This window comes from Acanthopagrus latus, chromosome 5, assembly GCF_904848185.1.
Source record: "Acanthopagrus latus isolate v.2019 chromosome 5, fAcaLat1.1, whole genome shotgun sequence".
NCBI lineage: Eukaryota > Metazoa > Chordata > Actinopteri > Spariformes > Sparidae > Acanthopagrus > Acanthopagrus latus.
In genome coordinates this window covers 24,244,640-24,268,387 of record NC_051043.1, presented here as the reverse complement: position 1 = coordinate 24,268,387, position 23,748 = coordinate 24,244,640, and the positions used below count along the sequence as shown (strand labels likewise).

General features: G+C 42.2%; 1 protein-coding gene and 1 long non-coding RNA gene across 10 annotated transcripts in view; one reads left to right on the top strand and one right to left on the bottom strand.

Annotated features, from left to right (window-relative positions):
- The window catches only part of pde4d (phosphodiesterase 4D, cAMP-specific), a 176,541-nt gene that overhangs the window by 34,272 nt on the left and 118,521 nt on the right, over window positions 1-23,748 (bottom strand). The window contains exon 1 of one of the 9 annotated variants that reach the window (XM_037099091.1): window positions 210-629. The exons of 7 other annotated variants lie outside the window; for them this stretch is intronic. The gene's annotated coding sequence lies outside the window, so the exon portion shown is untranslated. Of the gene's footprint in view, window positions 1-209; window positions 630-23,748 lie in introns of those variants that run through there. One more of the 9 variants, XM_037099092.1, reaches the window with a different exon arrangement.
- Window positions 25-22,477, top strand: LOC119020030. The gene is made up of 3 exons (XR_005075216.1): window positions 25-160; window positions 19,431-19,613; window positions 22,023-22,477. It is a non-coding gene; the product is annotated as an uncharacterized LOC119020030 (long non-coding RNA).

The window sequence follows — 23,748 nt, the reverse complement described above, 5'->3', positions numbered from 1 at the left end:
CCTCCGCTGTGGTCTGACCACAGTCCTGACTGGTCTGAAGTGATCCAGTCAGAGGGAGCCTCCTTCCCTCAGCGCGAGGTTAGTGGAGTGGTCAGGTGTGCCGAGCTCTTCCAAGATTAATCCACACTGCTGCTGCTCCTCGAGCTCCGATCGTCTGACAGTAGGTGCTTGTTTAGTCAGCTCTCCTTATCTCTCTCACTGTCACTCACTTGCATGTATCTTTCTTGCCAGATCAGTGTGTGATCTTCCTTTCTTCTAATCCAGCCAGGCACTCTCTCTCTCTCTTTCTCACTCCTCTCACTTTCAGGTCCCCGACTTCTGTCTTTTCTCCTGACTCGTGGAAATAGGATCTCCTCTTCCTCCCACGTTGTGTTTCTGCCCCTCCCTTCTTACCTCTGTCTCTCTTGCTCTCTTTTTTATGACTGTGTCCCTGTCTTTGAGTTACATGACTCTCCTATTCTCTCTCTCTCCCTCTCTCTCTGTTTCCCGGAGCTACAGCTTGGGTACGTCTGGAGTGGGAGGGGTTGTTTTGGTAGTAGTAAGTCCTTGAAGGGCGGGACTTGTATCACCAAGCAATCCCACCAATCGGCTCAAGTGTCAATCACTCGGCTGCCACAGTAACATAAAACCAACAGCTAAAGCGTGCCAATGATCTGAGGACGGCGTGCATGTAAACGTTGTGTATCATTGTTCCCAATAAGAGAAGCAAAATATTGAGAAAACCAGAGATTTAGTGGAAAGCTTGTGCTTTCTTTGGCTGACAAACAGGGGTTAGGAAATGTGTTGGCACGTGGTACGATTATTAGAGCTGAACATACAACGAGTGGGAGGGAGGATATGCAAAAGCAAAAATTGACTAAATTAATTTTACTATTAAATGTAGCAATCAATTCTTAGGATTAAACAGGGATATCTAATGATTTCTCCACTGTAAAGACAAATCAACCTTCTCTACAAGTTATTTTGAAAGAGAATATCTTGTTATCTTAGTTTCCAATTCATCAATTTGTATAACTTATGAATAATCCTTTTAGTTTTAAAAATTCTCCACACCAGCAGAAGCACTTCAGAGCCTGGAAAGTCTGACATCTTTTTAAAGGTCAGCCCTACATTTTTCACCGTCTGCACAAACAGTTCTTAAAATGATGAAGAAGCAACTGAAGAATCTGCTTCTAAGCCTAATTTACGGCATCCAGTCGCGAGTTGTATGACCCCACTGAACCCTTTTCAGCACTCTCATATTATATTCCACCTTAGCAGAATGGCTCTTCTTCTTTTGACACCTGATAACTATTAAATGAGACATATTAAGCAAGTTTACATGCTTTAATGCTCAAAAAACATATTGGTTTTCTCATATTGTCTGGCAGCACCTCATATTTCCATCTGAAACGCTCCGATTTTGGTTTTGTGATTATTTTGACATAAGAAAAAAACATCAGCCATGCCCTGTGCGGAGTGTGGGGCTCAGATGGCGTCAGAGTTCTAGGCAAAAGGAGCTAACATTAGCACTCCACCAGGCAGACAGGTGTGTCATCTGTCTGGCACGTCAATCACACATGAATGAATAAAGTGAAACGAGCTCCCTCACCTCAGTTTGCACCCTGTGTGTGCAGCTTGTAGTGCAGTGGAGGATCATAATGGATGAGTAGGATGGGATGTAAAAGTCTAAATGATACGCCTGCACCCTCACAGCCTCGTATACAGTGAAACACTCACATGCACGCACACATGAATATAAGGATTCTCTGTTGATTCTTGATTTAAGCAGTGCCATTACCACTCGCGTTCAAGCATTATCCTGCATCTCCATATCCTGTGCTAGCACTGCAGACAATTATCTTTGAATTTTATGTAGCCCTCTGTGGTGCAGTTATCTGCAGCAGCATGAAGGGAAAACACAGCACTAAATCAGCAAACACAGTAAAAAAGAAGAAAAGTAGGACACAGCAATCGCTGCGTCTCTTGAAGTAAAAACTTCACACCGGGAGCAACAAACACACAGCATCAGTGTAAGCATTATTCTAGCCCCAAGAATATCTCCAAGTCATCAATGGTGAACTTGAAGACGTAGGTAACGAGAGTGACATCAGTCAGTGGATGCTTCTCCTTTGTTTAGGAAGGGTAAAGGGCTCAAGCGAAAGAAAGAGGCAGAAAAGGGAATGCATCCATCTGCAGCTCTCAGGGTGGAAGAAGAATGAATTGCTCATTGCATCCATTGACAGATGATAGTGATAATACATCCACTTCATGGCTACTGACGCCTCAGTGTGAATTACGTCGATGTGCTTTTATATCAGGGGAGAAAAGACGCAGACCTGAGGAGGGAGCCGGGCTGATGTCATATGCTAATGCTTGTATACGCACATGCAGATGAGACCTCATGCTGAAACGTACAGAAAATAACACATGACCAAACAGACGCATGCTCGCCTTACACGCAGACACCTCTAAGCAAATGGGAACGCAGCAATAACAGACTGACGTGTGATCATGATATTGATTTAGAGGATAGTTTCTCTCCTTCTCACATCACCTCAGTTGTTTTTATGCGGGCAGAGTAGATGGTGGGTATGTTTTGCTCTGTTATACCGATGAAAGTGTTGCCATTAATGGAGCATTTGAAGTGAGCTATAGTTAGTTGAATAGGTAGACAGGCTTTCACGCCTGCTTGGCAGAATAACTTGGTCAAAGTGTTGAAACTAATCCTATTAAAACTGGGCAATCCAGCAGCACTGAAACTGCACAAATGAACACAGCACAGCACTTCACATTATTTCAGCAACAAATGAAAAGTTCAGAACTTGGGTTTTAGTCAAAGAGAGGAAGAAAGCGGTTCTCTTGAGCTTGAGATTCACACTATCGCTTCTCGCATTCCTCTCCCCTCCCATCTCATGTGAAAAGTGCATAATGAGTATTTACTTTTTAGGCTACATGACCGCCATCCTCGGGAAGCGGAGGTGTAAGACCCAAACAAAAATAATGAACCTGGTCCTGCTCAACAGGCATTACTTTTGGAAGACACAAGAATGTTATTTTGCCCCTAAGTCAGGATCAAATTGTATATTCAGTGTAGAATCAATCTAATGTGAGGAGCTGAACAATACATAACTCCCAGAATGCCATACAAGATCAATACCTCAGCCCCTTTTCTTAACACAGTTATTGTTTTTTTCTAACCAGGAAAATTCAGCCAATACCATCATAAATCCAGAGCTACAGTAATTATGTTGAATGTCCATGTATATGTTATTCTTTCCATAACATAATAATTCCACTGATTTCACTTACATACTTTATTTTCATTAAGTGCAGGTATACAGTGTGAGCTGTAATTCAAAAGAAAATTACAATAGTCACACTTTTCTGATGATTTACAGTTAATTTTCTGTTTCTGTTTAATCATTTTAGTTTATATATTTCAATGTCTGTATTGTTAGGCAAAACAAATGGGGATGCACAATATATCTTATCAGACGGATAAATTATCTGCAGAAACTGCACAGTAATTCATCTTATTCCATAGGGTCCAATACTGAAATTATAGCCAATAAACAGAGCTAATAATGCCAAGCCGAACTGCTTTCATTGACTTGAAAAAGTCTATAAGTTTTAGTTTTAACTCTTCTAAGAGCTCTAAAATATTAAAATCATCTATCTTTGCTCACTACATCTGAGTCTTCCTAACCCTCAGGTGTGAATAAACGACAGGTTAGGAACAAAAATGTGGAACTGGTTACCGTATCGGTATTGTCAGTGAGGAGCAGGTAATTATTATTCATCGGTAATGGCTGAAAAAAATACAGTGCATCCCTGGAAAAGAAGCTGTGTTTATGTCATAGAAGGAAACTATGGTTATATTTCTAACAGACACAATCTATTGATTGAATCTATCTAAACGACTTACGAAAACACATGTAGCTCCATCTAATAAGCACCACTTAGTAAGAGTGTAAAACACATTGAATAACTGCTGCATGCAATTTAATGGAACAAGGCTGCCACCCAGTGATCAATGAGTGTATTTCCTGTCGTAAAAAAAAAAAAAAAAAAAAACAGCCGCAAAGATAAAGTGAAGACGGACATTGACAAAATTATTGATTTTGTTTAAAAAAAAAAAAAAAAAAAAAGACCTCTTCCGTAAAACAGGCTCCAGTATATGGTGCAGATAAACACACTCAGCAAATGCTGATATAAATAGCACTGAACTAAGAGGCAGGCGGGGAGCACAGATGGTGGGTTCAAAGTATTGACAAGGCTCCATCCATATCTATGTGTCTACAAACCAGCTACCAGCCATTACTGCTGCTTCATATTCAAATATGTAGAGGCACAAACACACATACACTATTTACTTCTGTGCACCTACACTCCAAGACTACCAAACAGACAAGAGGACACAGATGTAATCAGATGATTGCACTTCTTAGTTTCGGCTGGGGTCGCAGAGTTCATATTTGTCAGTGAAATGCAGTATGAAAATGGCTCTAACCAGGTCTTAAATTTTCTTAGTGAGCTTTAATGGACAGAGAGTGCTCTGATGATTAGCTCACGCTCTACTCTGGTTAGTGAACCAACCTGTCCTCCTGAACACATCGATGCTCTAGATGATGACCAGATGAAAGCAGCTTATTTATCATTTGCACTGCTCTTAGCGCTGTAAAAGCAAAAAAACAAAACAAAAACAAAAAAAACAGATGCTTCTTGTGGAAGTCAGAGAAACAAGCGCACACACACACACAATTATACACATTTCAGGCCGGCACTATAGGTACAGCAGAGCAAACAGCAGAACCGCAGCTTGGACAGAGATCTAACAACACAACCAGCCACTGAGCAACGACCATTTACACAACGCTCGCTCGTTTTGCGAACACGGCTCCAGTTCTGTGTTGTCCAGGTGGAGCTATTCATCAGCTAATGTTCTGATAAGAGAGAGAACACACACGATTTGTGTACATTCACAGGAGTCATACAAACTCGTACATCCACGCATATAAACATCACATAGTTTCCACACACAGAGCAAGAAGGAAGCCTAAACTTTTCACATGCAAGCGTTGGATGTCAGCTACAAAGAAGGAGAAATCCAAGTGGAAGCTGACATTAACAACAGTGATATTTAACTATTCGGAAAGCAAACAACATACTGTAGAAATCATACAAGATAGAAAATGTAGTTTATGGCCCCATTGTCTACACAGTCCAGCCTCTACCCTCCCATAGTTTCAGTCCAAGAGAGCAATCCATACCCCCTCCTGCCACGAGGTTTGATGTCGATGGGCTTGTTGGTGGCGTAGGGCGAGCCGTTGGAGCAGGCGTGGCGGTAGCGGGCTATCCTCTCCAAAGAAAGATAATCTGAGTTCACAGGCAAACTCATTTCGGTGTCAAGACAGAGAGAGAAAGCGAGAGGAAGAATGGAAAGAGTAAGTGAAAAGACAGGAAAGGGCTCGACATAGGTGTGACTTCGATGGGAGAAAGACTGAGAGGGATGGAGAGTGAGAGAGCGAGAGATGCAGGAGAGGGAGGAGCAAAGTGCAGAGGTAGAGCAAACTAATTTGTCTGTTCTCTCTGATGACCATCAACAGCCAGTATTGACAGCAGCGATAATCATGTGTAATCTTGCCTTGACGTTACATAATGACATCATTCTTCTCTCCACCTCAGTTTACGCTCTATGACGAAGAGTCCACATCTAAATTGAAACAACCTCCTACTGCAGCTAATGCTTGAGGTTTTATCTTCCACACTGCCTCCTCATCCGAGCACGCTTCCAGCAGGTAAAATTGAGCCACGAAGGGAGTGCAGGATTCTTGTGCCAATAAATTATTGACTGGTAAATCACAGGGAAATAAATGTGATCAACTATTGGCCAGCAATAAAATTATAGCGAATAAACAGAGCCGATAACCATAAACCAAAGTGAAGGAGGATCAACAACAAGTGCAGTATGCTGTTATTGCGATCATAACATCAAACTGCTGGATCTGAATAAAAGCAACGTTGTGCAGTGCAATTTGCAAAATACAGATATTAAAGAGCATTTTCAGAGCAAATAATAGTGAATTTACCTGATCTCTAAGGTAAGTGTGTGTGGTGTAGTAACGAGGGCATAAAAGGACATGCAGCTAAAATATAATATAATTCACATCCTAAATGAACACAGACAAGCACAAATGATATCAATGGGATAAAGAGAGTCAACGCATGAATCAAGCATGACTATTACTCCAAAAATCTAATAAGAAGACTGAGTCACCGCGTGTCATTCTGACAGATAACTCTTATTTCTGAAGCGCACCAGCTCACTCACCAACCTCGATTATAGCTAATTTCCACCAATAGGGGGAAGCAGAGTACCACAACACACAATCCAGAACCAGTAGTGCAAAACCTTGAATCATGAGAAATACATGTTAACAAGTGCAATCTGAGCAAAGACATGTGTGTGAATTAGTAGAGCAGATATACAGTATGCATAATTATCATAAAAACTGAAGCATGCAGCTGTGTTGGTAGATTCAGTCCCATGATACCAGGATTAATTCAGCTTGAAGATTTATGGTATTTCAAATGAGATTAGCATCATTTGTTATCTTGTGGTAAATTTTTTTTAAAATCTTTTTGACACCGCAACAATATTGAGATAAAAATCTAAATCCCTCCAACCGATTACTGTCTTAAGCAGCTCCCAGCAGCCAGCAGGGTGCAGCCTGCTCTGCGGGGAAAACGCAGACACGAGAGCAGCAACAACCGTCTGCAGCACGAACACACGGAGCCGTGAATCTCTGCGGAGTTACGGCTTCTGCTCAGCTCTGACAGAAGCAGCCAGCATGTGACAACAGCTCCGGGTTGGACGGGCGGGCTGTCAGAGTCACAGATGCAACGACAGACACAACAGGCTTCCACACTCACACTGAACATCTGAACACCACCACATGAGCACACACACACAAACACACACACACACACACAAGTGCTGACTGAGTGCAAGTATTTTCAGCACACACACACATACACAACATGTACAGGAAAATGGCTTTCACACACAATGAAACAGAAACCTCGACTTCACATGCTGCCTTCGCACAACCACATAACCTGTAACACAAGCATAGGTTTGCCTCGCTGATGAGTCGGCCACACACCGTCAGCGGCAGCAACGAGCTGTGACAGAGCACCAGGTGACGGTGCCACTGTCGTCACTCTGCGTCCCTGAGGCTCAGAGCCAGAAAACCAGAACCACTGCATGTTAAATGTTGAAGCGTGTACATACAAGCTTCACCTTCTTTTAAAAACATGAGGAGGTGTGGGAAGACACAGCTCAAGTACATTCTTGTTTTGTATGATGCTGCAAATCATATTTCAAAAAGGATTTAGGTAATGGGAATATGTTGTGATTCAGCCTGGGACAAACCCAGTTATATAACAATGGAACACATCTTTCACACAGTTCAAATGTATTTTACCTGACACAGTCATCCGACAGAGAGCCACAGAACAGACACTATTATTATTAGTAGTAGTATTAGTATTATTATTATTACTACTTCTACAGTGACACAAATCAAGCAAAGCAGGGATGCAGACTCTACAGGTAAAGTATAAAAAAGTGCACAGCTAATTGACATGCTGTGTGCCAGAGAGCGAGGGGGCGGGTTCTCCTCTCTCTCATGACTGGCAGGGTCAGCAACCTCATTAGGGGACTTAGGGACATTGTGGCCTTACAGACTGGTACTGGGACAGAGGCAGGGGGAGGATGGAGATACGAGTGTTAGGTAACTGGCAGCAGAGACACGCTGTGCAAGACACCAGCTGAGTAGCACATAGAGTCGGTGAAACAAGACTAATGGATGACAGAGGATGACGGGGGAGGTACGTCCAGAGCGGGTGTCGGAAATAGCGCTCAGAGAATAAATGAATTTGTAGTTTTTCTCCAAATATGTTTTTTAGATTTAATAAAAGAGAAAAGAGGGTTTTTTTTTGTTTTTTAAGTCCAGAGCTCTCTGGGGTAGGAATGGTTCAGTTCACTTCATTGGCTTGGTAAATGTCCATGATGTGACCGACCCACATTAAATACAGTTTCTCTGCCGTTGTCACTGTCTCTGCCAGGTGTGAGCCTGGAGGGGGTCATGAGTGTGTGCATCTGTCCACAGCTAATCTCACATTCTACTGGACCCGTCAGCTCTAATACCCTTTGTGCACATTCACGACCGTATGCTCGAGGATATCTTGTGGTTGTGGTGACTCACAATTTGTGAAAAACTGATTTTACTAAAAATTGTGTTTTCCACCCCTCACTGAATGCTGACTCCTTAGTCCTCTACCAGTTAGTATCATAAATGATCAACTGTTGCAGTTGTTAAATAATCGACAGCTGCTTCACTTTGACCCCAGACACACCTGGCGGAGATCTGAACTCTACCGAGTGCACTTTTCTTGTTATATATTCAGTTGGTTCCTTTGAGCACCCCAGATGAATCTAGCAAGAAATTTCATTCAACTTCTGTTTTTAGAGCGGCGTAGAAGAAGTTGACTTCAGGTGAGTCAGCCGGCGCTAGCAACATATCAGCTATTTGACTCTGGATAACCCCACCAGTGGAATGCTGACGTGTTCAGTATGCAGGGCTGTAATTTCGAGGGGTGGCACGAGTGTTGCCAATTGAAACACAAGCAGTCTTATAAAGCATTTGAAGCCGCATCACGCGAAGAGCACGATGACTTCACCGAGACAAAGGGGTAAAAGGGTGGACCGAAGGATTTGTCATTTACCCACACAGGGTATCGGTATCGGGAAGGGAAAAATTGTACGTTCCTCTTTTTATGTAGTGACACAGGAGCAGCAGTTGGGATGAAGACAAACTAAGATAGTCTTGATGACATCCATGTTTTTAAATTGTTTCTCACCACACACACAATAACTAAGAGGGACTGTGAGAAATTAAGAGTTACAGGGAGGAGGATGGAAGCTGGCCCTGTGTCCAGAGTCACACACAGTCAGTGAGCAGGAGGGGAAAGATCTGATCCCCACCCATCTGTCGGATTCAAATCTGACCATCCAGAGAGCAGCTCCATGTGAGCTAACTGGATTGTATAAGAAAGAAGACAGGGAGCCGTGTGGTACAGGCCCGATGAAGAATAAAGTACAACTGTGGCTTTAAGACACACGCGCAACTTAGTGCCATGGAAACTGAGCCACCGTCGCAGGGAAATTTAATACAACTGGAATGATTTGATATTTGTTTTCAAGTATGTAAATCAGCAAAGGTGATGTGATTATGAGACAACAATAGAATGGCAGTAGAGATTAATGCGGCACTGTATTTGCGTAAATGGCTCTCAGCCAGTCGTGCCGCTTGAAAACAGCTGTTATTATGTGTGTCAAGGAGCAGTTCTTTCACCTCGGCTAGACTCGCACTTCCTGCCTGCCTTTGCAGTCCCCTGCTAGATTCGTGTTTATAATGGGGTTGCCATGGTGACCCGGCAGAATTCAAAAGGGACAGGTAAGTCCTGACAGCCAATCGGCCCTCAGTTGCTAAGGGCACGACGGCAGATCGTGTAATGAGAAAATGAGAATGACAGCGGGCTACTCGGAGGGTCAAGGACGGGAAGTGGAGTGAAGTGACAGAATTGAAACTGATTGTTTTGTTTCTAGGTTTGAAGGAGTTAACGTAACCTGAAAATGATCAACCTGGACACTTCATTGGCAGGATGTGACTGCAGCGCACGCCAAGAAATTAGCTATTCACAGCAGCCACTTAATATTTCACAGAAGCCATGCATGACTTACCTGTGCTCTATTTATACAGCAATCTGACTCACAGCCTGCAGAGAGGATTTAAGCTATTGTAGCTGAACTATTGTTTGTCTCAGACTCACAAGAGCAAACACACACACACACACACAAACACACGCTCACCTCATCACCACCTTAAAATTTAAAAAATTAAAGTCTGGAAAAAGCGTGACCACTGAAGATAAGACCAACAAAAAGCTCCTGCTTGTGCTTTGCATGTGTGTACTTTCAGTATGTGAGCATCTTGCAGCGTACACTGGCAACGTGAGTGTGTCGTGATGCATTAGCGCTGAAGTGATGCTGGACAGAATGAATGTGAGAACCATGTACTGAGACCAGCATGGAGAAATCTGGCTCAGAGGCACAGAAACACTTGTGTCAGCACAGCTCTCAGACTCTCATCCCCATCAGAAACCTGGCAGAACAAAGACCAGCATTACGCAGGGACTGAAACAAACAGTTCTGGTTTTTATTCTTTTATTACTAATTCATCTAGTAGGACAAATCTATTATTTTTTTGGTCTACAATTCATCAGAAAATTGTAGAAAATGACCATCACATTAGACTTTTGGTCATTTTATTCTGTTTATGTTTTTTTTTTACCTTTTGGGTTAGAAAAATCTCATTTGTAGCATCCCTTCATCTTTCACACATACACACGTCAACAGCTATTTAGTAAACTGAAACACAATTTTCGGTGTTTACGTCTGGACGAGCACAAACTTTTCGGATGAACGATGATACAGACACACGATTATCAGTGTTTGCAGCATCATTGGAAAATGAGATCTTAGAGAATGTGTTAATATATTGAGAAAAACACAAACTGAAAGTTTCTATTATAAAATGATAGAAAATTATGTTTTTTTGCTGACAGGGTTTCCAAGGAGACTTTATGTAGAGTCATGTTCCTCTGCTTCATTCATAGCCTTTTTCTGTAACCAAGCAACCAACCAAAGTATACAATCTGCTTCCTGTTTACAACAGCACACACACTCCCAGTGTACCTGAATGGCCATTGTATATGTGTTTTCAGGCGTGTTATAACGATGGAGATTACTCTGTAATTATTACTTACTGCAGTAAACAGTCAAACAATTGAAAAAATGTCAAACATGCTGGCTCCAGCTTCTTAAATGTGAGGATTTGTTACTCTTTGTCATTTAGTAAATTAAAAGCTTTTGGGTTTTTGACCGTCATTTATTTATTTTTTGCATTTTATAGATAAAATGAACTTGTAAAAATCCTTAGTAGACTAATCAATAAATGAAAATAACAGTTACTTCCAGCTCTAGTGCAGACTTGAGGGTTTGTTTTCTCAGGGATCAAAATTGTGTTGGAGACAGGTGGAAAAATTGAGATAAAAGTCATTGAATGTTACCTCATGGGTAAGTTTTAAAAAACCTGAATGCTTCTAATAATGTACTGAGAGTACATCTGTAAATTGCTTGTTGTCTTCACCAAAAGTCTAAAAAAACACAGATTTTAAATATGTCTTTAATTTGCAAAGTAGAGGAGCAGCACATCGATCAATCATGATTATTTCAGTCCTATCAATGTCCTATGACAACTTCTACTCGGGATGCACATTTTAATTCATTTCTTCAATCGATAGCCGGCTGCCTTAACAATCGATTATCGATTCACCATTAATAATATATGAAATCTGCTGGATCTTTTTTCCATTAGCAAACTGTTTTAACCACTGACATGATCTATGGTTGATGTAAAATCAGAGTGGGCTACATTGGGAGATTAAAGAACAGACAAAGTGAACATAAAGTTACCTGAATAACAAACTACATAACACAATAATTACTGCATTTTAATTAAGGAGCTTCTGTCTATACTTGTCAGCAACTGGCTACAAAATTCCCCAAAAAATCAAAAAAATTCTGTTCGTTCTCAGCTGGGCAGAGTTTTAATAGTTTATCTAATCAAACAAATCATTCTTCAACCAATTCAAACTCGCAATCAAAAGCACCACTGTGGGTGCTGCGACTGTGTACACAGGGGTTGTGTACACATAGAAAGTCACCAGACCACTTGCTCAAACACCAGCAAAAGCAAATGAGATCACACCGTAATCTCCAAAGCAGTGTTGTAAATGAAATCTGTTGAGCCAAGTTCAGGCTTTGAACTGCACAACACAGCCTCACATGAAAAGTCCTCTTTCGTGCCTGTGTGCGACAGTGTGTATACATGAAGAGTGCAAATTGTGTGTGTGCGAGCTGTATTAGTATCATGATATGGGAGTCTAACTGCTTCTCATTATCAGGACTGCCGGGCTGTTTGAAGATCTGCTCTTATCTCCACATCACACAGTATGCTCTCAGTTATGGACATTATAGAGGCAGACGATGCTGGCTCACAAACAGTTATTTGATGGACACTTTAATGGAGAGATGAATGGAAAGATGATAACTGGAGACTCGTGGGCTGCAACAGTTTACGCAATAGGCTCTTGCATATCACACATGGACACACACACATGCACACACACATACACACACACTAGTTCTAGCTGTAGTGCACCGCAAGCACATGGTGAAGCTAATAGGTTTAACTTGGCAGCGGTCCCAGTGATGTCAGAGTAATCCCTCATTAAAACCCTGATGACATCATCACACTGGGGAGTGTGTGAGAGCTGAGACCTCATGCGTATGGAGAAGCTGGACGAGTGTGTGTCTGGATCTGTGCAATATGTGTGTGTGTGTGTGTGTGTGTGTGTGAGAGAGAGAGGGATACCCTGCCATGAACGCAAAGGGTGTCCACGGTGCAGTCCAGGTAATCTGGGTTAAGATGTTCTCCAAAACACACACCGGGAACGCTCCCGTCACACTGACTACCTTAATCATCCTTATATGCAGTTTATTAAGTACACCTCCTCATTCTCACAAACAACTTAAACCTCCAGACAGAGGAGTAAGAAGAGTCCAAGACAAGTTGATAAAAACATGCTGACACTACGTGAAGATGTTTACAGGCTGAAACAATCTTCAGATTATTATTCAGAGTGACATCTATTATTGACTTCAACTTCAAATTTAAAAAAAAAAAAAAAAAAATACACACCTGGAGCTCAGGTTTGTCTTGAAAAGCTCAGCTGCTTCGAGTTGTGTTACTGTGTCAAGTTGTTAAATACAACCCAGATCCCAAAAAACTTGGGACCCCGTCTAAAACTTAAGTAAAAACAGAATGCAATTGTTGCGTTCTCAAGTCCCTTTTAGTGATACTACCGCCTGTTACTAATTAACCTGTGGAATGTTCCAAACTGGTGATTGCTTTTTAAGGGTCTCACTAAAAACTTCTTGGTATTTCACCCAGATGTTGATGGTTTTGCAGGACATAGCTAGTTATTTTCCAACATTTTTTTTATTTGACCTCACGTCTATGTGCATGGGAAGTAATAGTCTGCCTTGTAAGACCGTTTGGGTGTTATATGAGGAAGTTTTCTGCCAGAATGCCTTCAGCTAGTCAGGTGATAGAGGTGTACAAGCTGAAAAGCCTGTTTTTGCCGCAAGTCGTGCTGGATGAAGGGATCTTTCGTATCTGTAGTTAGATCTTTACTCTTATCTAAACTGACTGAGTGAATTTAGTGTTTTCTGGGTTTAAAGATTTTCAGTTTTCATGTGTAGGTTGGTTAGGTTTCAGCAAATAAAACTACTTGGTTAGCCATGGCAACAAAACTACTTGGTAAGGTTTAGGCAGCACAAGTACTTGGTTAGGATTAGGAGACAAAACTACTCAGTTAGGTTTAGGTAACAAAAATAATCGGTTAGCTTCAGGCAACAAAACTACTTGGTTAGGTTTAGGCAACAAAAGTACCTGGTTACAATTAGAAGACAAAACTACTCAGTTAGGTTAAGGTAACAAAACTACTTGGTTAGGTTTAGGCAACAAAAATAATCAGTTTGAGTTTACAAATGACAAGACACCCAATGTAAGCCAATGAGACCGCACATCAGGCACACAGTATTCTGACACGGGACTTTAGGTGCTGCCACTGGGTGAAATACCAAGTTTCTAAGGAATCTGGTTTTTGAGCATTCCACAACTTTTGTTTTTTGCCACTGTCCCAACTTGTTTAAAACATGTTGATGGTATTAGTCATTGTGTATATTATTTTTGTCAACTTTTGTTCAACTGAATATACTGTATGTATTAGCAAACTATCACATTCCGTTCATAGATGTTTTACACAGTGGCCCAGTTTTTTTCTGGTGACAGTGTTGTAGATGCAAGCAATTTAAGTGTAAGTCACCACAAGAGTCTGCATCAACAGTCAGTAATCAGCTGTAGCTGACAGATTGTTCCACATTGCTGTCACAAGTTGTTATTCCATCACTCTAGAAATATTTGCACATCAGGGATTTCACTGCAGTACAGTCTCCAGATATTGCCAAAAGGAGAAAAATATCTACACCCAAAAGAGTTCTTAGAGGAAACAGCACTTACGAGTTCATATGTGAGCCAGAAGTATGCAAATTAATTATTCAAATGATGAACAGGGATTGTCTTGCTAGTATAGCGAAGAGAAAGATGATTCAGTGGGCCCATAAAGGATGTGGTCAAAATGGAAATACTGAAAAGAGAAACACTTGGTCTGACATGGATGGATGACATGGAGGGAATTTAGTGGCAATGGCATGAACTGAACCTGCTGGGTGTCAAAATTGCAGATGTGAGGCTGTTTTTTACACACCTTATGTTCATGCTGTCAAGGTGGCGCAGGAAAAAAAGGTTGACTTTAGCTTACTTTAGAGCCTCTGCAGAACAACCCACCAGGATCCCTGCAGAAGAGTGTCAGTAAAAGACTGCAGCACTACCTATGTGTACCAAATGAAGTGAAAATATTCAGCGTTGTCACAAATGTTCTGTCATTGTCCGTGTTCATTCCCGTCCTGCTGAGAGAGTGTTATTCTACACCCTGCAATGTGAGAGTCTGTCTTACCGGATGGATGAGAAGCGTAACAGTTGGGGTTGTGCAAGTGGGAGTGTATTTCCTCATAGGAAGCACTGTACAATTGCATTCATAATATGCCACCGCATGCAAAAAATACAGAGGAAGGTGAAACATGTAGACTAAACATTGTTTATGAAAAGAGCTTGGATATATGCAGGAAGTCCGACACAAGGCACAAATAAAACTGGACAAAAGAAAAAGAAATATCAAAGAAAACTCTAAACTGTTTGAGGTTTAACAACAGAGTTTTGTGTGAACCCGAACTCTACTGCTCGACTCTGTAATGCAGCATTTTCTTTGCCACAACACTGTAAACAAACACAATCCCAGTCGTCATTCACCTTCTTTTACCCTAACAGGCTTCCTTGCAAGCGTTAGCTGGAATTATAAGACTGCATAAGTCTAATATTTTTAAATCCAGCCAGGTATGTGTGTGTCAGGGGACTCCCTCTCCCAGCCTAAGCCTTTCTAATCTGTTTTCATGCCTCCTCATACACACTGTCGTCATCATGGCAATCCTAATCACCATCATCGTCATGAGCAATTCCCTCCCGAGATGAACACGGTCATCATCATGCTTCCCCGCTAATAAGAGGTAATTCCCATTACGTTTGTGATGTTCCGTGTCTTATGTCTGTAACGCAGGCCACAAGGGAGAGGTGGTTGAACTGTCAGCTGACAGAGTCTGACGCGTAATGAGAGTGAGCGTAACTTTCTTGGACAAGTCAACACACGTTTGGAAATTGAAAAATCTGGAGAGGGATTACCCGTTAAATTGCTGTCTCTCACAGCCAAGAAATGAAAGCCAGATGACCCTCCCCCCACCTCCAAACACACACACACCCAGACAGAGAGCGAGCAGTGACGCATATACCCTTCAGCCTCAGTGTGTCTTGAAGAACACCCCAGGGCTAGGGCTCAGCACTGTTTTCTTTGAAACACCATTCTCCACAACTTTTTGTTTCATTACATCTGTTTGTTTTTTAGCGGTGGTGGGAGTTTATAACAAGCTGCTCTCAGAGAGCCGCTTTGTTCCTGCAGGAAAGGGCCTGGGCATGATAACATCTGTTGGCTCACCGCAGGTTTTGTTTGGGTCAAATAGTGACGTACACAGCTGCTCGGTGGCACTCCAACTCACCAAGGACTAAGTGATCATATTTCCAAATTTCTTTGTTTTTTTTGCCACTGAATCAGCACTGACATTTGAATGTCAGGAACATAGGAAAGACGCTTTGATCCCAGTTTGTATCAACAATTGTGTGTACTGTAAAGGTGAAAGGACACCGACACAGTATTCTGGACGTCATCGGGGATGCAACTAACCCCCATTTACAAATGGGATCTATATCCATTTATGTTATCCAGACAAGAAGTGATCTCATTTTTACACTCGTATTACACCAGTTGTTAATTTTTTCTGATTATGCTCATTGGGTTCAGATTTCTGTCCTGCAAAACACCATGTGACTAAATTCAGGTGGCAGCCAATCAGCCCCAGACTCCCTCGTTGTTGAGTTAAGGGAAAGTATTTGCTCCCCTTTGAAAATCTGGAAAATTGTAATACTTGAGGTGAGTCCTTAATTAAAATATTGGGCCACTTTCCACTCTCGGTGTGTTGTAGAACCAGCATGTAGGCTACTCTGTGACTAGATAAATTATACGCCATGTCAACAACAGATCTGCTGCACAGAGGATTGCCACACACACCATTCTTTCACACTTATTTCTTAATGTGTCTCATTCATTTCCCAGCCATACAGCCTCATTCATGCAACGTTTGGCGTTCTCGTTGCACAGAATAGACGTAGAAGTGTGTATACCGATGCCAGCACATTGTACAGATTATGTTTATATGTATCTAATATCTGAACACAATTCAAGCCAGAACAGCTCCAGATATGGTCAGGCAGATCTCACTACATTCCTGTGACATCACGTCATCTTCAATTAACATGCAATTCTCCTTATCTGGATATTGTGATCCAGATACAGATCGCATTTTCATACCAGGTGTAAATGGGGTGTTACGGTTAATACCTCTACCAAGGAAGTTTTCACCCATGTTCATTTGTTGGTTGGTTTTCTCAGGGGGATTACACAAAAACTACTGAAAGGATTTCCATCAAACTCGGACGGGGGATGGGTCTTGGGCCAGAATAGACCCCATTAACCTTTGGTACATATCTGCGATTTTTATTTTGTCTCTTTCTTTAACATTGTGAGATTTTCCCCATTTCCATTAAAATCTCATGGAAATATGCAAAGATCTTCATGCGCTGGTACCTATGGGTGAGAACAAACTGTCGGGCCTGAGTGGAGGTGTACACTCTACTGAGCTTTTTCCTGTATTCATTATGGCTTAAACCCCAAAGGCATATCTATAACAGACCAAAACCAAAGCTAAGAAGAAATAACTGAATCCAAACATGAGGGACACTGAAATGTGATTTTTGGATCGATCATTTCAGCACTACTGGTCACAAGACAACATCCTCATGATTTATTTTCATGGTCAAACTGATTTTCTGTCAAACTCCACTACCACAGTCATTCAAAAACAGCCAAAAAGCTGAACCACACGTGCTCAAGCAAAATACACATATATTACAATTTGGCTTCTCTTCATTCCTAGTGTTGCGTTTGCACGGGGCAGTCCCAGCTCCCTTTAGCTGGAGCTTTAGCTTGTAACATTTCTATTTGTGATTTACGCTGACTTCATGTGAGCACCTGCAGCTATCCACCCCCCACCCCTCCCGCCTCCAATATGTCTGGCTGCCACGCTGTACTCTTATTGATCTGTCCATCTTCTTGCCTGTGTCCCGGAGATGAACACAAGATTGAATGCCCCTATCTGGCGGCTGCTGTGTGGACAGAGCAGGCCGGGATGAATAAAATTGAAATGAAATGGATATTTAAAACGAATGTGATGTCAGGGCAGTGCCTCCGGGCTTTTCAGCATCGAGGCTCTTGTATGTTCTGTATGTATAATGAAAGTCTGTTATTTCTGTTCTTGCAAGCCAAAACATCAACGCAAAGGCACAAATGAAACGTTATTACCATCTTTATTATAAAATGAGTTACAATATCTTTTTAAATTGCTGAAAGCTGCCCATTAGATAAATTGGCAGCTATGCACCAAGGTTGACTCATTTTTTATTTGTCTGGGTGAGAGCAAAAAAATATGATATGGTCAATTATTTTAGTGATGCTAATAGATCTGAACTGTGCTAGCCTATTGTTGTCTGCCAGTGTGTAAGCGTGTTTTTTTGGCTCCGAGACGCACTAATGACTAATGACCACACTGTCTGGAGATTTTGCTCATTCTGCACCACATCTCATCTGACCTGAGGGGTATGTTTGGTGTTCTGGAAGGTGCGCGTGTGTGCGTGGGTGTGTGCGAAACACACACGAGGTGTTTCTGCAGAACACAGAGAAGAAGGGAGGGAAAGAGGATCAACTGTAAATAAGTGGCAGAATAACACAGTAAGACATCCAAGAGCGGCGATGTGTGACAGAGAAATCGGATGAAACAAGAGAACGGCCCAGATGAGACTGCCGCTGACACTGGGGGATTTGGCTTGTGAGCTCAGACGGACGCACATCGGCAGCAAGACGTCCCGAGAAATAATAACCTGATCATTTAGCTGCTTGAAGGAGGCCGTGATGCAAATACATAGAAAAAAGATAACGAAACAGCGTCAGTAGCAGTGCCACATATGCAGAGAGCCGTTAAAACACGCCTGTCATGCTTTAAGTGACTTCATAATCAATTTAACACTGATGCTGCCTCGTGGGAAAGCTGGGGTAATGACAGATTCGGGCTAATTCACACCGTCAAAGCGTTTATTCACACCCTGTAGACCAGACTTCAACATCGAGTGAAACTGAAACTCTTGAGTGAGACAGTGATCAGTCATGTCTCATTCCAGGTGTGTCACAAGATCTGCGAGAACTGCTCAAGATTAGTCATCGATCTTGTGGTCCGACCGAGCTCTCACACAGACGCACAGATGTTTGGCTGAATTCACAGAGTAGTGAACACTGCAGCTAGCTATCACTTTCAGTTAGAGCTGAGGTCTAATTTAAAAGTTGCACTAAAAAGGTCACCGTAGTTCCTCTCCAAGTCTGTTAGTTTATTGTTTAGGTTTTAGAACTCACAGCTATTTTGGTTCAATGTTCGCTAGAGTTGGGTGTCCATTGGCAACTGAACACATATGGTACCGAAACTAGACCCCGAACTCAGTTACTTTTTCAGCATTTTAATCTTTCTGTGTGAACAATAATGTAACATCAGTTGTCGAATATAAGACGCCAAAACCTATAACAATTGAATTTCTTCAAAATGGAAGCCCGAAGACCTGGAGGCTGTTGGACAAACTGTTTTAAACTAAGAGGTATCAAATCTTCGCACCATTTGAATTGGTATTCTACAGTTTGATGAAATTTTGTTGGTACCCTTAAAAGTGCCAAGTCTACCCAACTGTTCACTGTGTCAGCTTCATTTGCAGACACACCAGGCAGCTGCGTCTTTGCGAAAAAAAGCTTGAAAAGGTCAGCAACAGTAAAAAAATACAAGAAAGTGAAACTAGCTAGAATTCTGTACTGGATGGAGGAGGTGAAATAAAGAATTCTGTGTCCTCAAAATGCTTTTTCGTCTCCTCTCACAGTCTCTCTTCACACAAAACAGCCTGGCCTCTGAGGGAGAATGCAGCCGAGGGAAAGGTGTGAAGAAGAGAGGAGTGTTAGACTGTGTGGTCCTATCAGGGGGAGTGAGTGGAGAGCAGCCCTTAATAAGGCCGAGTACATCAGCATTGCCCCGCACAGTGGGCCGGCAGAGATTGATGCTGCAGGTGAGCTGTGGCTCTGTATTCCACACATACACACAAACTCGGCGCTGGTGGTCCTCCGGGACAACGGTGAGTGATGACTCTGTCTCCTCAAAACTGACAGCAGGTCTCTGCTCCCACCAAAAAGCCCATTTTAAAAGCCTCGCCTCAGTCCCAACAACTTGAAGTGATAGAAAGTAATCTAAAGTTTGGCTGAGATTGACCCGCCAGCACTGGAATCAACGACAGTGTGCAGCAGGGAGAATGCCTCAAAGAAATGAGATAACAATGCCTTGTGTCTTGTTATCTTACTGACAAAGTGTGCTACATCTGAGGTAGGTCCCCGCTGGGGCCGCCGAGAAAGAGGAAAGGAGGTTTACGAGAGTGAAACCTGATGTGCTTTCACACCTTAGCCCGAGAAAAAAAAGCTGAGAAAAGCACAGTGAAATGACACGTTTAAACAGTTTATTATCCTCTGCGTGCACACACACCCTCTAATATTTAGTAGCGAGAGGGAGAGAGAAGTGATGCAGTAATGCATCTCCAATCCTCATTTTCTAAATATAGCCTCATCTTTCCTCTTCCCTCCTGGTCTCTGAGGCGCTGGATTCACTTAATTGGATTACTACACACACTTTTCATTCCTTTTCTGGTTAGACTTTAATGAAGTTTATACAATCATTCATCTCGGCTTATTTATAACACAGCTGAAGGCGACACCCTGCACGTCTAAAAACATAGGAGGAAACGTCGTGGCAATTATTGCATCACCCCTGAGAGTCTCCATCCAGTCGCGATTATGAATGCATGCTGGAAGCATAGATCGATAAAGATGCTGACTGTAACAATAACCTATAATGCAGTGTGACCTGATGAAAGAGAGCATTTGCCTGTCATGCTCCTTCATACACTGTGCGATGGATGTGGAATTTACAAACCCAAATAAATACAACATGAGGACAGTATATGTACATTTGCGTCGCAGTACCCAGATCCATCTTTGTGTAATCTTTATAAGCTCTGCTCCCTCAGTGCTACTCTGCTTGTGCATCACACAGAAGGAAGGGGGACTGGTCCATTATCAACGTACAATGAATAATAAAGATCATCCTGAAAGCTCCTCTGGACTGGTACACACTGGCATACACCATGATGGTGCATAGCTTTACTGTGAAGAGAAAGAGAGCGCAAGGGAGAGAGAGAGAGAGAAAAAAAAAATCCTTGCCTGGGGTTTAAATGGAGTCTGACAGGCTCATCTCCCATTTTCAGAGACTAATGCTCAACTCTGACAGCCATGACAGGCCTGAATTGTTGTTGCAACACTGTCACTAGATGCGCTACATCCATCCAATTCAGCAAACACAATAGACCCGCGCCGACCGTGAATCACATCTTAGTCAGATTTCAAATTAATAAAGGAATTACAGCAACAAGGGAAGACTGTCGAAGCAGATGCGTGTTCAGAGTAACTCTCTCTCGCTCGCTCGCTCTTTACTGCTGTTATGATATTTGTAATGCATTTGCATTTACTATACAGGGATTATGAACTGAATTTATGGCAACAGGAGAGTCACTTGAATCCAGGTTATACACCATTATTTCACTGTAAAACACTAAAATAGTTGCGCTGAGTCCCTCCACAGATGTGGTCTCATGTAATAATGTAGCAATCACTAGTCATGAACATTTCCCTCTGTACTTGCTGTGAAACCTGCAAATTTCTCCGAAGGGGGACCAATAAAGCAACATCTTATCTTATCTTATGTTAATGGAATTGCAAGTTAGTGTGATGCCATCATAAGATAGTTCTGAGATTCTTTTATTGGTCTACAACTTGAGGATTGGTCAATTATCGGCCAACCGTCAGGCCCAATATTCACCACTTTTGTTATTATCCTATCTGTGATTTCTCTTTGAAATTTCCGATACAATAAACTATGAATAATAAAATAAATATGTGCGATGTTAGCTCTGATGCAGCATCCTCTCACACAGTGACCAGTCCACAACAATATCCTATCTAACAGCCTTTAAACAATGAATAATCTAAATCTGCAAAGTGAGGAGTAATTAAATTTATCAAATAAATACTGCAGAGTGGCTGAAAAAAATGGAAATATTCAGGTAAAGTACTTAAACCTAACCTCCTTGATTTCTAGTAATCGATATCAGCCCTGAAAGAGCCATATGGGTCCACCCCATACTACGAATGACTACATGGTCTTGCTCCTGACAGCTCCTGACATCTACCTACTACATCCCTCAGGTCCCTAAGTAGATATTTTTAAGCTGCCTTCAGTACCATCTGGTCTAAGACCCATTGCGAGGCCACTTAGGGCCACTGTAAGTGATACTGTAAGTGTTAAATAGCTCTATATTCCAACAGTGTTCGGTCAGTAACCCATGTCTCTCCTCTCTCCATCATCCAATCAGGATTGGCAAGAAGATCAAGAGGCAATCCTGTCAAGTCAGAGAGACAGGCACTGCTACCTACACCAGCAAAGGTGGAACAGAGACGGCTACCAGTTCCAGCGCTCTCACTGACGGATTATGCTACCGAACAGGCAGAACAATGAGAAGCACTTGAAGAAAAGAAAAAGGCTGCCTTGAAAAAAAGAAAGGCGTAGAGCAAGTATGGTGATGTAGAGAGGAAGGAGGGAACTGCTAACTTCAAAATGGACAGGAAGTCAGCTAAAATGATGACAACGCTGACAGCAGCTTTAAGCTTATGCTCTCTCACTTTTTTCTTGTCAGCACTTGGAGGTGCATTGGATGTATGACTCTTGCTGTATAAATAGAGTTTGACTGATTGATAAAACAGATACTCGGTGTAACTTTGAAGCGTAAAGGGTGTTGTCTGCTGATTAAAACGGTGCCTCACCAAATACAACCTCACTCCTCTGAACTTTCCACTACCTCCGCCTGCAACTGAGTTTATGTTTATACAGTCCGACTGTGCATGATTGAAAGGCCGGCCTTTTTCTTTTGTGTACGCCTGTGTACATGAGTAAGCTGGGTGGACACACTCATGTGTGTCTTTCTTGTGCGCCTTGACATCTGCACAGAGTTCATCTGTTTCCCCGCATTTATTCCACTGTGCCCCATTTACTTCTCCACGGCTCCCTTTCACTGCCTCTGCTTGAAAGGTCAGTTAATGTCCCTCTATTCATTCCAGTCAAAAATCTAACTCACCTTATTAAATGATGTTCAATTCAACACTCAAACCTATTAAATGGTCCCATCAGGGCACATCTGATCCTCTGCAACGCAAGCTGATGTAACAGTTGAATCAGCGGCTGCTACTGATGAGCACAATTTGGGCCCCGATACTGTAGATTGCATTGACAACTGATTCTGGTGCTCACCTTCCACATCCTCCAACCTTTACATGCATCATCCGCCAGAATAAAAGGGAGAGAAGCTATGGAGGAAAGGATGAAATTAAGTGTGCACACAGTATCTGTGCTTAGCTTTAAAACAAAGCACGCAGAACACCCAGAGGCCCAAAGCCTATTGTGACTGAAAAAGTACAAGAAATGTGGTCGAGACTGTCATGTGTAACGTGGCTAGTGTAGCTTGTGTACTGTCGCACAACAAAGAACAATTCATGACAACAAACAGTTGTGATGAACGGCAATATAATCATCCCCTGACACATTTTGCCTGATTAGCATGAAAAGCTCAAATCACTGGGAAAAAAAACACGTTGGAAATACGAGCATTGTTCATATCCCAACAGCCCACTGTGATGACATCACTGACTCTTCTGTGTCCCTCCCAGTTTATAATGTAGCTGGGAGACAACAATTCCCATAAGATACCCAACCTAAGAATGACTAATCAAGACAAGATGGCAGAGAAAGCCGACAAAGCAGCACTTTTGTCAAGACGGTTTTTCCAGCTTGTCTCCATCTCAGCGCCACAGCACAATACCTCGCTTCAGTGTGCTTGCTATTTCTGACCGGCCCTCCCGTTTTGTGGATCGACTTGCGCATTTAGTGTGGGAGAAAATGACAGGAAATGTCTGGCCCATTTAACAATAAATTCCCCTGAATACAGCTGAGCTGAGCTGGGGGGAAAAAAACATACACTGGGCTGGGATAGGCTAGGCTAACCTTAAGGGAGTTCCTAACGTACCACACAAACAACACAGGCGCCC